Source organism: Hevea brasiliensis, chromosome 18 (assembly GCF_030052815.1).
Source record: "Hevea brasiliensis isolate MT/VB/25A 57/8 chromosome 18, ASM3005281v1, whole genome shotgun sequence".
NCBI lineage: Eukaryota > Viridiplantae > Streptophyta > Magnoliopsida > Malpighiales > Euphorbiaceae > Hevea > Hevea brasiliensis.
In genome coordinates this window covers 14,409,972-14,427,155 of record NC_079510.1, presented here as the reverse complement: position 1 = coordinate 14,427,155, position 17,184 = coordinate 14,409,972, and the positions used below count along the sequence as shown (strand labels likewise).

The 17,184-nt window shown below is 34.2% G+C and overlaps 1 long non-coding RNA gene across 3 annotated transcripts; it reads right to left on the bottom strand.

The window, feature by feature from the left end:
- Positions 1–698: 698 nt before the first annotated feature.
- LOC110666731 (uncharacterized) lies at positions 699–3,631 on the bottom strand. 3 transcript variants are annotated; one of them, XR_009146128.1, is made up of 5 exons: positions 3,229–3,631; positions 2,309–3,132; positions 1,613–1,736; positions 1,413–1,511; positions 699–1,243 (listed from the first exon to the last, which is right to left on the bottom strand). It is a non-coding gene; the product is annotated as an uncharacterized LOC110666731 (long non-coding RNA). The 3 variants fall into 3 exon arrangements; XR_009146127.1 differs by having other exon boundaries at positions 1,613–2,389; positions 3,025–3,132; XR_009146126.1 differs by having other exon boundaries at positions 1,613–3,132.
- Positions 3,632–17,184: the final 13,553 nt, after the last annotated feature.

The following is a 17,184-nucleotide window of genomic DNA, read 5'->3' as shown; positions in this document are numbered from 1 at the left end:
TATTTATACTACTCTATTAAGGGTGACACATCCAGGACTAAAGCTTTACATGCCTTATGTTTGGTCTCGGTAGTTCGATCTAATTCAAGGTATTCCTCCCCTATCCCTACCTTCAACCCAATTGGCAAGCCCAATATCTCTTTTCCTCATGATCATATTATTCTCCAGTCTTATAGTGACTCCAGGCTCTATAAGACTGCACAATTGTGCTTGGTGCCTTCCCTTGCTTCTACTGCTCTCACTTTTCATAGCTGATGGACCCGTAGATTTCAAGAATCTATAAGAGTTTAGATTCCACTAGTAACTCTTCCATACTTAACCTCTTTTTTTTTTTTCCTTTTCCCTTTTTTGTTCTCTAACTTAATGCCTCTTCATAGGTGCTTCACTTGTTTCTTGTGCTCTCAAGAAATAAAAGGTGGCTCCTTCACATACTTCCCCTCCTACTGCCAAGAAAGTAAAGTCCACCGCACTAAAGTTCAGGCCTAAGGTCCAAGGCACATTGCCTTCTACTTCTCAATAGAAGCACTACGACAAAATTGAGTTTTGCGGGAAAAAATTCACCACTAAAACTCTATTTTTCACCACTGAAAGCTTTAGCAACGAATATTAAAATCGCCACTAGTTTGCCACAAGTACTGCATCACAAAACATTTTTAGCTGCGAAATAAGATTTTGCCAAAAAAAAAAGTGATTTCGCCACAAAAAAATATTACATTTCTATCATTCCAATATAAAATTACAGGTGCTCCATAAACAAATTATTTAACTACAAATAAACTTTCCCCTTCATCTAAGTAGTCATATGATAGTCAACTATAACAAGAATAAACCATATGAAATTTTGTATTGATTAATCAGCCAAATGGCTACTAGTTGCAAGTTAAAGAAAGTCCTTGCCTCAGGTGCAAGATTATACCAACTTCAAGAACTTGCAGATTTGAGGACATTATGACTTAAGGACTAGGCAATTTGGATGCTGGAGAAGATGATCTACATTCACACCTGAACAAAGAATTAATGGATTGTTAGTGTAGAGCTTAGTTAATCCAATTTTTTGCATTTTTGAGAAGCGGGCTTTCAAGGCCATTTTAGTTCAATGAGTTTAAAGAATCAGCAAAAATACTAGAAAAATAAAAACTAAATATCCAATGAAAAAAGCAGGGAGAAAATTCACTCCGTGGATCATATCTTCAATAGTTTCCAACTACCAAAGAAAACTTGGTACAAAGGGAAGTCCAACACACTGCAGAAGATTGTAAAAAACAAGTGAAACTGAAAGAGATAAGAACTTGCAAGATGCAGCTTGTCAATGCATGTAAAAAGATATTGCAGCAGAAATTAGACTTTCAAAGGAATGATGTTTAGCAAAAAATTAAAAAAAAAAAAAAAACTTGAGAAGTAAATCGCTCAACCTGAGAGTCCAATAAATTTGCAAGTGGCACTATCAAATGGACTTCCATCCTGGCTACAGATTGCAGGGACAACTATCAGGAGAAGATTTCCAAAGTTTCCTGATTGAAAAAGCATCAAAGCACAGAGAGCCATGAGGATTTGAATCTATATGTATGAGAAATAGAATAGATGCAAGAAAAAATGCCTCCAATTGAGCTACCTGATGAACATGTAGCAATAGCAAGCCCTTCAAGATGAGGCTGGGGTTTCAGATTCTTAACTAGTATCCACCTAAGAATTCCTCAATTTAAGCAGGTAGTCCAATGTTAACAAGCATAAACCACCTGAAAATTACAAACAATATGATTAAATTTAAATATACTTTCTACCTTAACAACATATTTATAGTGCTTAAAAAAGAAAGATTCTATCCAAGCTGACAAGATAAGGTTGATACCTAATTATCTATGTAACAATTAGGAAGATTCAAGCCACATCAAAAAAATAAAAGCAATGTGCATATTCATAAGTGAGAAACGACATCTTGGCCTCGAGAACAACTAAACCAGAAAATTATAGTTACATAAGCTACCCATCACCCTATTTATTGAAAGAACGATAGTAAGGTCAGCCTCTGTTTCACATTACATAAAGATGGTTTATCCTACAAGTATTGAAATAGTAATGCACTTCCAATTTCTAAGAAACTGGTCAGCCCATATATGGTTCACATGTATACTAAAGTCAAAGAAATGCTATTCTTACTTTCTCTACATAAACCTTGATGAAGTAAGCAACCAATAAAATCTTTTATTATATTAACCCACATAGCAGAATACTACTTTTTATTGTATTAACCTTCAGCATATAGGCAATAATTTAGTGTGTGTGTGTGTATGTGTGTGTGTATTGTTACACTAAAAGCCATTGGCAGCCTAGCCCAAACTTCAAAGTTCACATGATCCCCTGCATCATATTGCCCCCCCACCAAGTCCACCTGCACCGAATAACAACCAGTTAATAAGACAATTGAGCTAGTAATCCACTAGTTACCTGTAAACTTGTTCATTAGGCTACTTAATTAGGTTTAATCGAGTCAATTTTATAGTAAAATATAAAATACATGTAATTTTTTACTTGTCAATTTATAATTTTAATCCTAAACTGAACAACTTTTAAAGTAAGCCAAGGTCCATCAAAGGACCAACATAGAGGCTTTGATTCTATAACCAGTTCCGACTACTTCCAGTTCACCAAGCAAATGAGAAGTAAATCCTCAACCTTGAAAGGAAGTAAATCCTCCATCTTTAGGCAAGTCAGAAGTCCAGAGGGGTAAATAATATTTTACTATAAGGACAATTACCTTTTTAAAAATTCAAATTCTTTTAAAATGGCTAATTCAGTCCCTCAATTAACTTGCAAAAGAATTGACAACAATTTAAAACCACCCTAAAAATAAAGAGAATTAAGAATTCAACAATGCTTAACAAGGGCTAGAACTGCACATATTAAAAATCCAAAACAGTTTCAGGTAGTAAAGACTTTTATTGTTATGTAATATGCTGCTCGATTAAGAAACCCAAGAAAAGTAAATAGTAGGTGCAGCAATTTAGAGAATTGAGAATTGCTCACACTTCAATGCCAACTTTGGCCCTAAGCAGCAAAACATCATTCAGCCATTCAATTGTATTTGGGACTCCAAGATTACTAGGACGCATGAGAATTCAACTACTTCTCAGCCTAATCACCAAAAAAAATAAAAAAATATTAAAACAAAAACACAATTCCACTCTCAATTAGCATAAGAAAACTTAGCTTTGAAGAGAGAGTTTTGACCATGCAAGAAGCACAGAGCTAAGGCGCCTTAGTGTAACACCATAAAAGGGGGGAGCGATTTATGGTGTATTTTGTCGAACCTGAAGAAATTATCAACCATCCATCCAAAGAGCTGCTTGCTCATTCGTAACATTCAACAATGAATTCACTCTATCAACCACAATGGAAAACCTAATTAAAAATAACAACTCAAAACCCATCAATTTTTACGAGCTAAAGAACCCATCATTCTCGTTCTGTTCGGATTTATTGATAATATTTCTGCACATTTGCAGAGAAGGCTTGGCTGTGATAGAAGTACATCCTTTTATTTATAAAGGGAATTTGGAGAAATTAGAGTAGAATTTGGGATGGGTTCTGATATCAGGAAAAACAAGCTTTAAACTCCGCGCAATGCTGCGGATTTTTTTTTTTATATATATATTTATCATGTTAATATAATTAATAAGTAAAAATATTTATATTAAAAATATATTTCATTCTTTTTTATAATAATTTAAAACATTATTCTTATATTTTATAAATAATATTAATAATTATTAAATTATTTAATAAATTCAATTAAAATAAAATTTTAATATATTAGTCATGTATATATTGTTTTGTTTAATACTAACAAATATTAATAATATAATATTTATTATTTATTATAATATATTAAATAAAATATAATTTAATAATAAAAAATATTTAATTGTGGTGTCTAATTGTAAAAGAAGATAATAGTAATACCGGTTAAAAAAAATTAATTAACATATTTTAATAAAAATATTCAATATTCTTACAATAATAGGTTTAATATATAAAAATAAAATATATTGATATTATTTTAAAATATTTTTTAATAATTAAAAATAAATTAAATATATTATAAACAACATTAGAATTTAAGAGCAAAATAAATTTAATTATTTTTTACTTATAAATCAAATTTACAAATTTAATAAACTAACAATTTCAAATAAATATTATGAAAAAGTCTATAAATATTATGTTTTAAATATTTTTTAGATAGTAATAACAATAATTACCATATTATAAAAAAAATGAATGTCAATCAAAATCTTACAATTTAAAAGTAGTGTTTATAGTAAAAAAATGAAAATAAAAAGGTGCAAGAAATATTGCTAAAATTGATAAGAATTTGTTATTAAAATTTCTTTATAATGAGATAGAAGTCTAATTTTCTAGAATATAATAACATATAAAGAAAATTAATTTTATTATAAAATAAAATCATATTAAAATTGGTTTAATAATAATAATAATAATGTAAATTTAATGATTAAATATTCAAATAATTCAAAAATAGCTAAAATGACAATAAAAGAAAAATAAAATACTAAAAATATAATTTAAATTCATATATAAATACTTACGTATTTTAAAAATTAAAATAAATAAATGTAAAATTGAAATAATTAAATAAAATATCTAAACAAAAATTTGAGGGAGATTCGTACATTTCTTCTAATTTAAAATATTAAAGTAATTAAAAAAAATAACATGTCAAAAGATTTTTTAAGATATATCATGTGAAAAAAAAAATCTTTAATTTTAAAAATAATATAAAAATTGTAAAAATAAAAAACCGAAATAATTATAATATTGTTATTAGAATAACAAATTACACTCTATTATACACATAATTATTTCAGTGAAAATAATAATAATAATAATAATAATAATAATTTAAAATTAATTAAAATTAAAATAAAATTTTGAAATGTTTAAAATAATTTGAATATATATATATATAAGTAAAAAATTAAAAGAAAATAAAACAGAGGACGATTATTTATTATTAAATTAAATTTATGTTTATCATTTAATCATGGTTGTTTATGTTTATAAAATAAAAAGAGCATAGAATAGATGAACTTATGAAAATTTAGCTTACGCGGCTTTTTCAAGCCGTATATGAATACTTGAAATCATCTAGTTAGGCAAATTACGAAGAAAAAGCAACTGAGCAAATTAAAAATTGTAGGAAAAAAAGGGTAGAAAGGAACTTTTACTGTTCCTTAGAAACAGTAAAAGTGGCATGGCTTTTAGTATGGTATAATAATGGACCTAGGAAGTGAACTAAAGAGGAAACAAGAGTAAAGAGAACTATTGCCTTGATAATGGAGACTTGTCGTGGAGAGGAGACGATTAGGGACGGTAACAGGTAGGATACCCATAAAAATTACAATATTCGAATTTGAATCTGATTAATATTCTTGAAATTTGAACTCGTTCCAAACTCGATTAAAATTTATTCTCAATTATCCAAACCCGTCCCAAACCCGATTGTTATTACTCGAAAAATATCCGAACCCGTTTAATTTTATATATTTAATTAATAATTTATATAAAAATGATTTTTATTAATAATTTATATTTTAAAATTTTAATAATTTCATAAAATATTTTAATTTTATTTTATATAAAATAAAATATATAAAAATTTATAAATATTATTAAAAAAATATATTTTTTATATTTAATTAAATATTTATATAAACGGGTTCCGATAACAGATATCCAATATATAAAATCTAAACCCCACCCGAACCCGTCACTGGTATTAAATTTCAAACTCGAACCCATCTCAAACCCGATTATATACTACCCAAACCCGTCCTATTAGGGTTCGGTTGGATCGGATACCCGCAAAAACTCGACCCGTTGCCATCCCTAGAGACGATGGAGGGTGCGAGACATCACAAGCATCGAGAGTAAGATTAACATGGACAAGTAGAGGCAAGAGGAAGTGGAACACAAGAGAAGAAAAAATTTTTATGGTCTGCACAGAAAGAAGAGATATAAGGAAGATAACAATTTTTTGTTAATATTTTCTTATTTTTGCAAAATTTGGGCGTGCTGTCAATGCACTTTTTTTTCCCTACTTTACTATAGTGAATTTTAATTTTCGCTGTAAATAACATATATTTTATGTTGAAATTTTATTTTGCCATAATACAAGGAAATTATAATGATTTTAGTGGTGAAAATAAATTCCCCACTAAATTTTTGCCACAAAAAGTGTAATTTGTTATAATGAAGAGAGATCCTCGTGCATTTGTCTCTCCCAAGCGCTAAGGATGTACAACTCCAAAAAGATCCCAAGATCTCTACATTGAGTCCTATTGTGATTTTTGTTGCCTCTGATTTTGATTGCACTGACTCTTCTAATCTCAATGGCACTTCTACTACGGATATTTCCTCTTTGTAGTATACTGCTTCTAATGATGGTGGGAAAGCTAGTGCATCTAACCTTGAATAGAGAGGAGATACTGAGTTTCAAATTTTTTATCCTTTGTGTATTAGCATATTGTTTTATCGTACTAAACTTTCCTTTTGCACGCAGGTTCCAGATCCTTAGGTCGTAATGACATCATTGACCATGGTATGTAACATCCCAAGAATTTTAAACTCTAAATAGTACTATTTTCGATCTATGAATAATATTATTCAAAGCCAACTTGAGGACTAAAAATGATATAGAAATTAATTAAAATAAGCAGAATAAAAACCGAAGTGACCATAGGGTTATAGACTTAATCGATATTATTGAAAAAGATGGAGTATAACCTAATGAAGGGCATTTTGGTCAATTCACTTGAAGAGTTGACTTTTGACAGAAATCTCAATTAAATTAAGCAAGATTGATGTATCGGAGTGAGATTTAATTAACTGAAAGGAGTACGAAAATTTAATGAGGACGTAGATGGAATTGTTGTATTGTAATAATTAGAATTAGAATTATAATTATATTCATTTAGATAGTTATGTAACAAATAAGACAAGAATATTAATTAAGGGGACACCTCATTAATACACCTCACTGCCACCATCATCGTATCTCTATCATCTTCTTCTTCCCATCTCTTTGTCGTCAATCTCTCTCTCTTTTCCTCCATTAAAGCTTCATTTTTCAAGCTTTAAACTCATGAATTCCTCTATAATTTTTATAGAAAATTAAGAGAAAACCTTGTATCAAGCCTTTATTTGAAGAAATCAAGCAAGGATTCTAAGAAATTTGAAAGATTAGTGAAGAAGAATGATTGACCAATTGAGGTAAATTATGATTTAAGCTTAGTTAGTTGTGAATTAATAGAATTCAAGTTTGATTGTGGAGATTACTATGAATATTGATTTAAATTATGGATGTTATTAAAGGAAGGGATTTTGGTTTGGGAGAACAAGAAGGAGAGTCAAGGTTTTGTTGAATTGAAGGCTAATTGAGATTGATTAGGACTTATAATTAAGGTTACTGCTAAGAAATTCCATAAATTTTGAAAGCTATTTCTAATTAAGTTAGGGTTTTATACAATTAGGGTTTTCATTGTATGAAGCCTATTTAATACTATTATGCTTGTATTATGATTATTTGATGTGTATTTATTGAGAAACATTAATGATATGGTGAAGAAATTAAATGAATTTGTATTGTGCATTAAGTGTGAATCTAGACAGCTTGAGTCCAATGGAATTAAATGCTTCTAACTTGAGCTACATAATTCCAATTGATGTGAAACTAAAGGTAAATTAAAGATAAGACAATATACTAAAATTTTCATGAAGAATGCTTGATATGAAACTGGCTGGAAGATACCTGAATTGTGGCAAAAAATTGGCAATACAAAACTAAAATCTTGAAAAATGACCAAATAAACAGTATGCACTAAATTGAGCATAACTCACTCTACAAAACTCCAAATTGAGTAATTCTTAAACCTGTGTAATTCTGAGACATAGGTGAACAATTAATATGTAGACTATGATGCTAAATTATGATTACAACCTATCCAAATTTGCTTGACAAAGTGAATTTAGAAATCTGCTTAGATTCTGAAAGTGACCTGAAAACTGAGATTTGGTTACCGAAACAGTTTTGGCAAAATGGCCATAAGTCAAGTTACACAAATGCAAATTGAATAATTCCAAAGCCAAAACAAACATAAGGCATAGATCTACAATTCTCATGGAGAAGCTATGGCCTAATTCCTACTATACCTTAGCCAAATTTATTAAAGAAGTTGAGGTACCAAATCTGAAATTTATGAAATATAAGCATAATTGTTTTAAAATGTGAATTGTGATTAATGCCAATGGCATGTTAAGTATGAATAGCATGTGAAATTGTGTTTGGGACCTATGTTCCCATGATAAATGAGATGATGACAGAATGATGAAAGAATGATAATGAAATGATAAACTAATGAGAACCTTGAATTGCTAATGATAATAAATTGGCTTGAGTATGCCTAGACGATAGTGTGACACCCCTTACCCGTCTACAGTGTAGCCGAGAAAGTTATGCCACTCAGTGTGCCGGAGCACCAATTTATGTTTCTATTACAATTTATCCCTTTTTATTCATTTATTTTCAATTTTGATAAATCTGAATTTTTCCGCAAATTTTATAGAAAATTTAAAAACACTTCTAATATAATTTCTAGATCCAAACTCCATTATACACATTTCAAGTCAATCTCAAAATCTCAATCTCAAATCACAATACTATTTTCAAAAACTTTTCTGTTCACTTCATCACTTGAAGCATATTCACAAATAATTCTCAACATTTCAGTTATCAACATACATTATGTAAAAAATTTCAATAATATGAAATTTCATATATTTACATTAATACATAATTACAGGAGTTTATAGTTACAATCCAAACTAATAAAAAATACAAAATACAAAAGGGCCACCCATAGTCCTAATATCCTACCATATGCAGTGTAGATGTGAGGTGACTAAGACTCACCGTCGATGTCAGTGGTGACAATATAAAATAAAATAAAATAAATAAAATAAAATAAAATAAAATGAATATGTAGAATGTGTGTTTACATTTTTGGTAGACTTAACTTCTAATATTATTTGTATTATTATTCGATTAAAATTTGGTAAAGTTTATAATCATTGCCCGAGTAACCTATATCAGTCAACTGGATTGGATAAACGGGTAAACTGGCACTGGGTACTAAGTATCTCGGACCATCACCATTGTGTCTCGTTAAAACCCAAGTATGTCAACTCAAATAACATAGCCAAAGGCTATTATGTCACAGAGTGGCATGGGAAGCTATGAAACACATAATGGTATAAAGCCATATGTAGTACTGCTAACAGAACCCTATTGGCATGCCAAGCTATCCAAACCAATCTTGTTAGGTATACTAGGGCATTTTACACTTTCAAGTTTCACAATTTTTGGAATTTAAGTTTTAGTATTACTATTCCATTCATTGGTTAACAAAAATGTTGACTTTTGCATAGGCAATAGGTACATTGGTTCTAATATCATCAACATACCACATTTTGCATTCAAAATTTGTTGGTATTGGTTGCCAATACCATTTCTAAGCTTAATGTTAGTTGGGCAGAATTTTCAGTTTTTATGCTTTGTCTTTACTATTCCATTGGTCAATTTTGTAGTGGGAATTTGGCAAACTGATCAACATGAAAGTTGTTTCTTATTTTGTCTAGTTGCATTTCCTTTTTTAAATCACTCCATTTGTAGTTTTGTAACTCAAGTTATGGTCCAAAAACCACAACTGGCCGGATTGAAATTTTGTCCAGAATTTCTAGACTGACCATATATACAGTGTAATGAACAGTGACTGTAACTCACCTTTTGAATATGTTCTGGTCATAATTTGGGTTATATTTCTTCATGAAAGTTGTTTGTCAATATCTCAGCTTATTGCTGGTAAAACTTTAGGTCAATTGGACCTTTCTACACTGATTTATGGCCAAATGACCAAATACTATTCATTTAGTCATTTTGCCCAGGCAGACTGCAGGTCACCCGGATTAGGGCAAGCTTTTGGTCCACTTTTTTTAGTTTTATGGGCATAATTTCTTCATCAAAGTTGTGCCATTATGTGTCTAGTTTCATGTACAATTGGCCTTGCACCAATTGAACCTCTATAATTCAAGTTATGGCTGCTCAAACCTACTGGACTCATGTCCAATTCTGTACGTCACCAAGGGCAGCCACACCAAACTCAAATCCCATCACTCAACACACTTCATTTTTTATTTAAATAGAAGTAAATGGTCACTAATTGACCATTAATACCTATTTTCATCATCACATGGTCAAAGTCCCATTTCTCCACCCCAAACCCTAGCTCAACATTTCAAACCATGCATTAAGATTGTATTTCATCAATCCACTTACAAGATGCACATTAAGGGTAGCCATAATAACCTTTTAACTTCATTAAACTCATCACAAACAAACCCTAACCATGGCTGCTGAAAATTTAGGGTTTACATACAAATGGTACTCCATCAATTTCCTTATCATTTGCACTCATTCATAAGTATTAAATATGAATTTAAAGTGAAATTTAAGTTTAAGTCACTAACCTCTTAGGGAGCTAATCCAAAGCTTATAAGAACTCTTTCTTTTTAATTCTTTTTGCTACTAAAAGCTTCACCAAGATGAAAGAGCAAGTTTTTGTGTTGACAATTAGGGTTTTTGGTGGAAGAAAGCTAGGGAAAATCAAACTTGAAAAAGCTTGTTCATGGTGGTTATGAGAGTATGGGTGACGGCAAGAAGGAAATGAAGAAGAGAGGTTCCTATTTCATTTCATTTTCCAGCCCATTTTAACTCTTTTAAATAAAGTTATGCCATGTGTCAACTTTGGATTGGGTGGGAGAACTTTAATGACATCATTATGATGTCATAAGTCCATTTTCCTTCATTTTCTCTTCATTTCTTGTCTATTTAATTGCAATTAAATTTTTAACAACATTTATTCATATTTTATGTTATATAAACTATTTATTTAACTGGACAAGTTGATCAAAAATCATCTCTGAAGATGAAATGACCAAAATGCCCTCCGTTTGGCTTAACGGGCCCAAATTGTCTGTACCGATTGAAAAATTTTTCTAAGTATTTTTTTGGCATTCTAATGCCATAAGAACCTTTATGACCCTTCTCTGGAGTCCCAAAAATTATTTTATAAATTTTCCCCCTGGTCTAGGGCTCCTAGTTGCGAGAACCGCAACTTCTCACTAGGTTACCTATCGCTAGGGCACCGGCTCATTTAACTTGGTGGTATTTTATTTCTAAAATTTTTTCTAAATTTTTCTTATTAATATTTTAGTTAATTTTGGTTCGTCACTTTAGTTTAAATATTTTTTTGGGCATTCTAGCTGTCCAGACCGACATTGGTCACCAGAATAATAGACTGTACGAACTAGCTAAAGTGAGGATGTTACAACTCTTCCCCTCTAAGAAAAAATTTCGTCCTTGAAATTTACTTGATGCAAACAGTTGAGGGAATTATTGCCTCATCGTCTCTTCACTTTCCCAAGTTGCCTCTTCAGTGTTGTGGTGCTTCCAAAGTACTTTCACTAGCGGAATTTGTTTATTTCTCAGTTCCTTCACTTCCCGAGCTAGAATCTGTATAGGTTCTTCTGTATATGTCAAGTCTGGTTGGATTTCAATTTCTTCCATGGAAATGACATGTGAAGGGTCTGAGTGATATCTCCTCAGCATAGAAACATGGAATACATTGTGAATTTTATCCAGTTCTGTTGGTAAAGCTAGCCGATAGGCCACTGGTCCCACACGTTCAATGACTTCATATGGGCCAATGAACCTAGGGCCCATTTCTCCCAAACCTCAGTACTTTCTTCCACGGTGAGACTTTGAGAAACACTTTATCGCCAACTACATACTCTATCTCTTTTCTCTTTAAGTCGGCATAAGATTTTTGTCTATCTGAGGCAACCTTCAGGTTAGCTTTGATTATCTTCACTTTCTCCTCAGTCTGTTTCACCAGGTCTGGTCCTACCAGCTTATCTTCACCCAATTCAGTCCAACACACTGGGGTTTTATATTTCCTCCCATACAGTGCTTCATACGAAGCCATTTGAATGCTAGCTTGGTAGCTATTGTTATATGCAAATTCTGCCAGTGGGAGGTATCTATCCCAACTCCCCTCAAACTCAATGACACAACTCCTTAGCATATCTTCCAGGATCTATCACATAATTCACATTGTTACTATCATTTCAATTTATTAATTATAAAAATTTAATTAGTTCTTAGGTTTACCTAGATTAATCGTTCTGACTATCCATCTGTTTGGGGATGAAAAGCCGTGTTAAAACGGAGTTGTGTGCCCAAGGCTTCTTGCAACTTTTTCTAGAATCTCGATGTAAACCTTGGGTCTCGATCAGATATGATGGAAAGTGGGATTCCATGTAGTCTAACTATCTCACTGATATACAATTCTGCTAGCTTCTCCAGTGAGTAGTCAGTCTTAACTGGCAGAAAATGTGCTGACTTCGTCAATCTATCCACTACCACCCACACTGCATCATGCTTCCTTTGGGTGAGAGGTAGACCACTAACAAAATCCAAAGTGACTCGATCCCATTTCCATTCAGGTATGCTTATAGGCTGTAGCAATCCTGATGGAACTTGATGTTCTGCTTTAACTTGCTAACATATCAAACATTTAGTCACATAGTCAACTATATCCCTCTTCATACCAGGCCACAAATAATGAGGCTTCAAATCATTATACATTTTTGTGCTTACCGGGTGCATAGCATAAGTACTAGTGTGTGCTTCTTTCAGAATACTAGTCTTCAGTTCCCCATCATCTAGTACACACACTCTTCCTCTATAGTACAGACACCCATCTGCTTTCACCTCATAATCAGTTTCTTTCCCCTCTGGAATTTTACCCACAATGGCCATTAATTTTTCATCTTCCCTCTTCCCATCTTGTATCTGCTGTAGCAGGGTTGGCCTCACTTGCAACTCAACCAAAATAGCTCCATCTTGAGATAAGGACAGACAGGCATTTAGTGATCTTAAAGCTGTGATGGACTTCCTGCTTAAAGCATCAGCAACTACATTTGCCTGCCCAGGATGATAATCTATTACACAATCATAGTCCTTTAGGAACTCAATCCATCGCCTCTATCTAAGATTGAGCTCCTTCTAGGTTGGCAAATATTTTAGGCTCTTGTGGTCTGTATAGATGTAGCATTTTTCACCATATAAATAATGCCTCTATATCTTCAGTGCGAAGATAATTACTGCTAACTCCAGATCATGAGTAGGGTGGTTCTGTTCATGTGGCCTTAACTGCCTGGAAGCATAAGCGACCACTTTCCCCTCTTGCATCAATACACACCCTAGCCCATTATGTGAGGCATCATTGTAGACCACAAAGTCTTTTCCCAACACTGGCTGTGTTAACACCGGTGCTTCTATCAACATAGCCTTCAGCCTCTCAAAATTGGCTTGGCACTTGTCGTTTCAGCCAAATTTCACATTCTTGTGCAACAACTTAGTCATTGGGGCAGCTATAAGAGAGAACCCCTTCACAAATCTTCTGTAATACCCAGCTAGTCCCAAGAAACTTCTGACCTTAGTTGTATTTCTGGGAGGCTTCCATTCCATCACTGCTTCTATCTTTTTGGGATCTACTCTAATCCCCTCAGCTGATACTATGTGTCCAAGGAAAGAGATTTCACTCATCCAAAAGTCACACTTGGACAGCTTAGCATACAGCTTCTTTTCTCGCAGGGTTTGCAGAACAATCCTCAAATGTTCATCATGTTCTTCCCTGGTCTTGGAATACACCAGAATATCATCAATAAAGACCACTACAAACCGATCTAAATATGGATGGAAGATACGGTTCATAAGGTCCATAAATGCTGCTGGCGCATTTGTCAAACCAAACGGCATCACTAAAAATTCATAATGCTCATACCGGGTTCTGAATGCAGTTTTTGACACATCTACATCCTTTACCCTCAACTGATGATACCCTGATCTGAGATTAATTTTTGAAAATACACCGACTCTCTTCAACTGATCAAATAGATCGTCAATTCTGGGCAATGGATATTTATTCTTCATAATTATTTGTTCAACTGCCGGTAATCAATACACAATCTCAAGGTTCCATCCTTCTTCTTCACAAATAGCACCGGAGCTCCCCATGGTGACACACTGGGGCGTATAAACCCCTTATCAAGTAACTCTTGCAACTGAGTTTTCAACTCCCTTAATTCAGTGGGTGCCATCCTATAAGGAGCAATTGAAATGGGTGCTGTACCCGGCATTACCTCAATAGCAAACTCGACTTCCCTTTCTGGTGGTAAACCAGGCAACTCTTCAGGAAACACATCTGGGAAGTCTATCACTGTGGGTATATCACACAGGTTTGGCTTAGCCTGCCTAGTATCAACCACGTGTGCTAGGTAAGCTTCACAACCTGTTCTCATCGATCTTCTTGCAACTGTGGCTGAGATAACATTGGACACGAAATCTGTCCTTTCACCCATAACAATGATCTTATTACCCTCAGAAGTTCTCAGAGAAATCCTCTTCAATTTGCAGTCAACTATTGCCTGATGACGTGACAACCAGTCCATTCCCAAAATCACGTCAAACTCATGGAAGGGCAATTCAATTAGGTCTGTCGAGAATTCATACCCCTGAATCCTCAACGGGCAACCTTTATACACCTTATTCACTACCACACTGTGGCCTAGTGGATTTGTGATCAGAATGTCTTGATCACTCTCCTCTACTGGAACTCCCCTCTCTATGGGCAGTTTGATGCAAATGTAGGAATGAGTGGATCCTGGATCCACCAATACATGCACAGAAGTGTTGTAGAGGGAAAACGTACCCCTGATGACATCCGGGGCATCTTGCTCCTCCTGAGCTCTGATGGCATAGGCCCTGGCAGGTACTCTAGTATCTGGCATCTCAACTGACTCGGATGCAGGCCTCAGTGATGGACCAGCTACCTCAGGTTTACCGGGCTTCCTACCCCTTTGTGGTGCAGGAGTAGGTTTGTCAGTTTGTGTTGGAGCAACTGTATTAGTCTTCTTCGGACAATTCTTGATCTGGTGTTCTGTAGATCCACACCGTAAGCATGCACCAGTCACTCACCAACAATCCCCCTTATGCCACTTCTGATAGTACTGACAGGCAGAAGATGCCGGGGCTGGTCCCCTGAACACCGTCCTTGGAGAGCTACCTACTGATGGTGTGGACTGGCCTCTTTTAGGTGTGAACTGCAGTCTGGGCCCCTGAGACTGACCTTGACCCTGTGGTGGTCCTAAACTCTGAGCAGGAGGACCCTTACTCTTCTTACTGGGAGCAGAAAATGTACTGGACTGACCCGGACCCCTCTTCTGCTGTCTTTCCCTTCTATTTTGTTCATTGATTCTGACCCTTTCCACTTTTGATGCTACATCTGCTAGTTTAGCAAAATCCGTGATCTCCAGTGCTGTGATCATGACTTTGATGTTGTCATTGAGCCTTTCTTCAAACCGTCTGCACCTCTCTGCCTCTGTAGGGACTATCTCCCTCCCATATCTGCTCAGTCTGACAAACTCACGCTCATACTCAGCCACTGATAACTGTCTCTGTCATAGACTGATAAATTCCCTTCTTCACTCTTCTAAATGCACTTTGCTAACATATTTCTTCCTAAACTCTGTGAGGAAGAATTTCCAGGTGATCTGTTCAGGTTGCACCTCACTAGTTACTGTGTCACACCATTGATATGCATCATTCTGAAGTAGGGACACAGCACCCTCCAGGTTCTGTTCGGGGGTGCAGTTAAGCTGTTTTAGCACTCTGATGGTTCTATCCAACTAGTTTTCTACGGCCATGGGATCATCCTCACTCTTCCCAAAGAAGTCCATAGCCCCATGCTTTCGCAGTTTCTCCAGATGAGATTTCTGTGGTGCTGGTGGAGGTTGTGGCTGTGGTTGTGGTGGTGGTATTGCCCTCATCATTTGCCGATAGAATTCGGTCATTTGCTGGAATAGAGCAAACTGAGGTTGGGCAGGTGCCTCAGCTGTTGGTGGAGCAGATTCTCCCCTGCCCCCAGATTCAGCTCTGGGTGGAGCACGACTCTCTACTTTTTCTTCAACTGCTCTTTCCGAAGCAGGATCCATATCCTATTCAAAATAAGAAAACAAACAGATATGCATCAGTGTCACCTCAATACTTACAAATGCAATGCAATGGTATGCACTCTATCTAGGCCCAGAAACGCCAAAACCAGGTTCTGATACCACTAAATGTGACACCCCTTACCCGTCTATAGTGTAGTCGAGTAAGTTATGCCACTCAGTGTGCCGGAGCACCAATTTATGTTTCTATTACAATTTATCCCTTTTTATTCATTTATTTTCAATTTTGATAAATCTGAATTTTTCCGCAAATTTTATAGAAATTTCGGCAGAGTGCCGGCTGTAAATTGGAAAAACAGTTCTTCTGAACCTGTTTAAAAACACTTCCAATATAATTTCTAGATCCAAACTCCATTATACACATTTCAAGTCAATCTCAAAATCTCAATCTCAAATCACAATACTATTTTCAAAAACTTTTCTGTTCACTTCATCACTTGAAGCATATTCACAAATAATTCTCAACATTTCAGTCATCAACACACATTATGCAGAAAATTTCAATAATATGAAATTTCATATATTTACATTAATACATAATTACAAGAGTTTATAGTTACAATCCAAACTAATAAAAAATACAAAAAGGCCACCCATAGTCCTAATGTTCTACCATATGCAGTGCAGAGGTGAGGTGACTCTGGACCCCGGATGCAGCTCTGAAGGCTCACCCAGTCTGATGTCTGCTGGGCTCCCCAGCTAGGTCTCTAGTACCTGCGCGTGGCAAAAGCAACGCGCTAAGCAATTCTGCTTAGTGGTGACAATATAAAATAAAATAAATAAAATAAAATAAAATAAAATGAATATGCAGAATGTGTGTTTACATTTTTGGTAGACTTAACTTCTGATATTATTTGCATTATTATTCGATTAAAATTTGGTAAGGTTTATTATCATTGCCCGAGTAACCTATATCAGTCGACTGAATTGGATAAACGGGTAAACTGGCACTGGGTACTAAGTTCCTCGGACCAT